Source organism: Micrasema longulum, unplaced genomic scaffold, assembly GCF_059751315.1.
Source record: "Micrasema longulum isolate JH-2025_06_02 unplaced genomic scaffold, ASM5975131v1 h1tg001018l, whole genome shotgun sequence".
NCBI classification, from domain to species: Eukaryota; Metazoa; Arthropoda; class Insecta; order Trichoptera; family Brachycentridae; genus Micrasema; species Micrasema longulum.
The window spans coordinates 811,535-817,534 of NW_028278206.1; the positions used below are offsets into that span (position 1 = coordinate 811,535).

General features: G+C 32.6%; 1 protein-coding gene across 1 annotated transcript in view; it reads right to left on the bottom strand.

Annotated features, from left to right (window-relative positions):
* The window catches only part of Pka-C3 (Protein kinase, cAMP-dependent, catalytic subunit 3), a 91,583-nt gene extending 87,670 nt beyond the window's left edge, over positions 1–3,913 (bottom strand). Inside the window, exon 1 of the mRNA XM_088232781.1 lies at positions 3,894–3,913. The gene's annotated coding sequence lies outside the window, so the exon portion shown is untranslated. The remainder of the gene's footprint in view (positions 1–3,893) is intronic.
* Positions 3,914–6,000: the final 2,087 nt, after the last annotated feature.

Below are 6,000 nucleotides of genomic sequence, written 5' to 3' on the forward strand. Positions count from 1 at the left end.
GGATTTGTTCATCAGGAATAATTTCCAGTCATTCACAGTGAAGGTTGCTGACCTGTTTCTGGTTTAATTTTTCTCACTGTCATTATAAATCAAAACGTGTTTATGCCTTAAACATTTACAGGTACCGGGGGGGTCAGAAGTGAGGGCCTTGGAGTGAAATATAGCCGAGTCTGTTTACGGGAAATCAGATTATTTTACCATCTGAAATTTGCAGGGTTGAATCTGGGCAAACTTAATCGGGAGCAGCGCGCCGGTCCCCGCCTGGTTCATTCACCCTGAACCGGTCCCTTTGTTCCGTCCGTGCTACAACCATCTCCAATAGCCTCGCTTGTCCAATAAATATTCCTGAATGACGTATCTAATATTTTACCGACTACGTTGTGTGGTGAGGTTTCTCCGAAATATTTCATCATGCGCCATTCTAGAATTTTCCTCAATCTTTCCGTGAAACCTAACTTGAAGACATGTTGAATTGGGAACAATAATTATAGTTTGCCACGATTAATGACCATTACTTATTTTTGATAGCGTCATTAATATTTTTTACGGAACGAACTCAAATGATACTTCACTTCACATTTTATTTTACTTTTCTGTACGTAAGAGGTATGTGCACTTAACATTTCTTTTATTTTTATCTACGTACGTAAAATTTAAACAGGTATGTCCACTTAACTTTTTCTTTAATTTTTTTTTTCCTGCTTCTTGTTCCTAGATGGTAATCTGTCTTTCTTTTAAACTTCATTTTGTATGTTCATTTTCTTAAATTATAATTTTTAAAGTACTGTTTTATATTGTACTATTTGATTTTTATCCGTTTACCGCTTTTTAAGTAAAATATTGAACTTATGTTTGGTAAATATTGAACTTAGGTCGTCGGGGTCGGAGTTTTAGTCCCAACACTTATGTATGGAAGTGAAACATGGAACTGGCAGAGGAAGGATGAAAGCCGAGTGAACGTGGTTGAAATGCGATCTCTTAGACGAATGTGTGGGAAATCAATTTATGACAGAGTTACGAATGATGAAATCAGGCGAGAGTGAAATCTGAGACAAGTATAATTGATAAGATTAAGAAAGGGTCTCTGAGATGGTTTGGTCACGTAGAACGAATGGACGACGTGAGAATGGTAAAACAAGTATATATGGCAAAAATGAACGGCAACGTTAGACGAGGACGACCAAGGAAGACGTGGCATGATCAGATAAACCAAAATCTTAAGTCTGGTCATATCAAAAGCAGACAGAACCGAAGGGCATGTATGACAAGATGTATGAATCTGAAAGAGGCTAAGATTGTATGCCAGGATAGACGTGTGTGGCGGTCCATTATCTCTGCCTACCCTTACGTGATGGTAGTAGTAGTAGTAGTAGTAATGTTTGATCAACCGATTACAAATCGATCGAAAAGCGGTTTATCTGAAACATACATATATTTGGCACAAATGTCGAGATCCGTAAACTGTGTAAGGTCTCAGCCTATCGCATTATCGACATAATCAAGAAAGGGGTGCCGCGATGGTTTGGACATGTAGAGCGGACGGACAACGAAAGAACGGCTAAAAGGATCTACGATGCGAATGTTGATGGATGCAGAAAACGAAGGAGCCCGAGAAAGACATGGCACGATCAAGTCCATCGAATGAAAAATGAAAAACTTAATGAAGTCACTGAAATTAAATATTTAGGTGTAATGTTGGATTCAAAACTTACATTTCACCAAAACGCTAAGATGGTAATAAATAAGATTGCAAAAAAATATCAATTTTGGGAAGGATCAGAAGATTTATTGATAAGGACTCCTGCAAAACTATTTAAAAAGCAATTATTGAACCACACGTTAACTACTGTAGTAGCATTTTATTTTTATCAAACAAAGAAAACATAGATAAACTAAGTGTATTACAAAATAAAGCCTTTAGAATCATTTTGAAAAAAAAACAGATATACGAGGGTAAAGTCGATGGTAAATGAAATGAAATTATTAACATATAAACAAATAATATTTTACAATACAATGATATTTGTTCATAAAATTATAAACTCTAATAAAAAAACAGAATTTTGGAAAAAAATTGATCGGAACCAGCATGAACACAATCACAATACTAGAGAAAAGAACAAAATTAGACTTCCATTTAGGAAAAAGGCAAAGTCACAAAATTCGATTTTATTTAAAGCAATTAAAAAGTATTACGAAATGGAAAAAAATATTTATGAAGAAAAAAACATATCAAAATTTAAAATAATGGTCAAGACATATGTGATAAACAATTTATAAATTAAATATATTTGCAATGTTATTATTAGAACACACATAACAATATGTATGATATGTGTGCCCTATTTTAAGATTTAAATAAAAAAAAAAATAATAAAATACTTGGAGATGGACGTGTCAAAAGTAGGAATAATCGGCGTGCGTGCATGAGAAGATGTATGAATGTAGAGGAACGAGGTCTGTATGCAAAGATAGAGTGATATGGCGTTCTATCCTCTGTGCCTACCCCTACGGGGAAAAGGCGTGATGGTTTGTTGCATATATTAGATTTTTTGTAAAAAAAATATCGTTTTTCTGAATAAAGGCTTGTATAAGAAATGAATACAAAAAGTGTTTTTTTCAATAATTATTATCTAATAAATTTGTTTAAAAAACTACTTTGATTAAGTTATTTTGTTACATTTTATAAAAAGCTTTTTTGACGTAATTCAACTTATTATTAGATATATTGAGACAATTTATTTTGGTCCGACGAACAATGGACCAGTCAAGGACACAAGCAAAAATGTGATTGATTTTGTCAGAACTGTACCAACAGTTTTAATTTCAATTAAATTGATTAATAAAATTTGACTGTATAGTATTTAACATACATATTGTGTATATTTTTGTGCATATATTTTTTTTCACACTATTAATTCACAATAAGCAATTAATACATTTATATTACATCGCTTTGTTTTGGAATATCCGCCTACTTCATACAACTTATTACTTCCAGTCAGAAGCCATCTGATTGCCTTAGTCTCAAAGGGGAAAACCAAGAACACAGCATGACACTCGACATGTCACAAGGTATTTGTACACCTAAGTACTCTTGCACAAGACACGATTCCGCCCGCCAGACACCTGGGAGAAGAGCACATAAGAACAATGAAGTAGTGAGTCAAGCAGTTGTACATTGAACTTGAAGAGTACGATGACTTCATTTTACCCTTTGCTCTGAAGAAGGGAGCTGAAATTCCTTTGAAACGTCACCAGAAGCTGCATCATACGTGGGAGGATGAGATGTTTCGATGGAATTCAAGTGTTAAATAATTAATATACGTATTTTTTGTATGAATTACAGCAGATATGGAGAGGACAAAATACGGGAACTTTCTACAAAAATTTGGACATATTGTTCTCATGTGTTTTTAGCCAGGTATTGGTTTTGTAATTACCTGCCTCACTAGGTAAATTTGCATCGAGACCGTATTTTTTTTCTAACCATTATCAGCATGGTACTCGAGTCGATATTAAGCGTAGGTTTAAGATATCTTTCATGTACCAGTCGCTTGTACGAACTATGCCCTGAACTTTTTACTCATACGTTTGAATCGTGAGTATAATTCATTCTAACCATTTATTGTTCCTTTTAATTGCAATAAATTAATATTCAAAATGTGAATTTCAAAAAACTAATTTTAAAATTCATACATAAAAGTTTCTTAAGTTTCTTTATATCTTTCAATTTATTTTAACAGAGAGGGAAAACATTTTTGAGGGGGAAATATGGAAGTCTAGGCATTTACAGGGCTTATAACTTGTTTTCCCTCTCAGTTGAAATAAATTTAAATATGAATAACTCCCTAGGGAGGAAATCCAGCCAGTCCGCAGGCATTTGGACTTACTCAAACATTGTTCTTTATATATTTTTGACCCTTGTGCATTGATATACACACACATATACACCTTCACGCCCTTAAACAGCTACTCACACGAATACACTCACCCTCTCTCTTGTACACACATTGTAATTCAAACACATATTTACACACACAAAGCAACATCGTAACTGAATTATATTGCATGTATTTCTATGGATATCTGTCATTGGTTTTCTTCTGTGTATATTTTCTTTATTGTTTTTAAATCTATGTTATTGTTGATATCCTCTTTGAATAAATAATAATTATGTAACATTTTCATATACTTACCACAAATAATTGTTAATTATTATGTGGCAAAAGCTTAAAATAAGCTTTTTTTATGTAACTAAAATGCTCTCCCACAAGTAAAAGTGTGTAGATAACCTTCATCTATTGGTGCCTTATGATTACGACAACACATTACTAATCCAATGAAAGTTTGCGTAGTTTCGCAGACTGTTCTTTATTGACCTGTTTTTGCGGAATTACGATTATCAATGATTAAATCTGTGAAATGTTGGTTCTGATTGACAAAGCGGTTTGATGATTAAATGAGCTATTTCCACGAAGGACAAATATTAACATACAATGATTTACAAAGGCGTTGGTCCTTTCCATTTTAGTAAGGCATAGATTAAGCTTTGAGAATAATGTATTTCGTACCTTTTAAAAGTTTTTTTCATTATAATTAATTTCAATGATTTTTTTTACAGAACACAGTAATTTAGTTAAAATCTTCATAAAATCAAAAAACATATGCAAATTATACTTCATTTAATTTTGTGTTTTCATTTACTCATGTGTGCTTCTATTTTCTACTATATTGTATCCCAACTCAACACAGGGTTTTTTGATAAATTACCTGGTCCATGAAAAAGTATAGAAATTGAAAAAATAATATTTTCAGGCGTTGCCTAGTATGTAATAAAGGTTTCAGCTCTTTAACTTCACAAACATCAACAGATGAAAGAATTGAAGGAATATAGGTGTTCAAATATAGGCAGAATGGTGAATGTTACACAGTGTGTAAAGTGGCCACTTAAACAAACCATTGGCAGATTGGCATTGGTTGGCATTGGCAGCCCTGTAGATGCCTAGACTTCTATATTACCTTCTTTTGAATGTTCTTGAGGTCACATTATTTTTATTATTAATTATAGTTTGTAAGCGAAAAATAGGAATAAATAAAAAAACATCAAAATATTTCGTGTCAAATATTTTCGATTCAAATTGTTCCTACTAAACGATAATAAAAAACGTCTTGCTTTGGTATCGTAATCATATCTGTCTAGCCAATGAGATACATTGATTGACAGTAATTTAATATGCTAGATATAAAAGTGGACTTTGTCAATTTTGTTGTGATGCAATCGTAAAATCTGTCTATTCTATTTTCAGTAAACTCACGACAATCCATATACGTAATATGTAGATCACGTATTTAAATTAGGGCGCGAGATATCGTGAGTCTAAAATCCGTGTAAATGGCTTTACCAAAGAAAACAAATGAAGTCGAGTTTTCGAAAAAAGTAAGCGACCCGACGCGACGACTAGATTAGCAAAACGTTCTCATTTCAAATATAGTTTCATGTCAAAGTATTTTTTTCAAATGAAGAACAAAGAAGGTATATTATAAAGCTGACGTATTGGGTGTCAACATAAGTTGTGTCCGTTTTTATGCAAATGATCAGAAGAGGACACAAAAAAAAACAAATTAGTACATTACAACCTCAGAGTAATAATACGCCATTGGCTAATAAAGTCACCCGTGCGAACAAAAACCAGTCTTTGATTAAGAATCTACCTACTAAGAAATGACTGATTTTTTAAATCTTCTTGAGGCCCGAGACAAACCTGGCCACCAGAATAAATGACTTTTTCTTTACAAATCATAAGAGTGGAAATAATTCAACCGAAAAAATCAACAAAAAAATTTATCTACTATCCACAAAATTATTATGTATTTATTATTATAATATTGTACTGATTTTTTTAACAAATTACTTTACAATATTAAAAAGTTATATTATGGAAGTTAATTTAACACCGAATAATCTTTAATGAACAATGCTGTGGGTATGTCCAAATA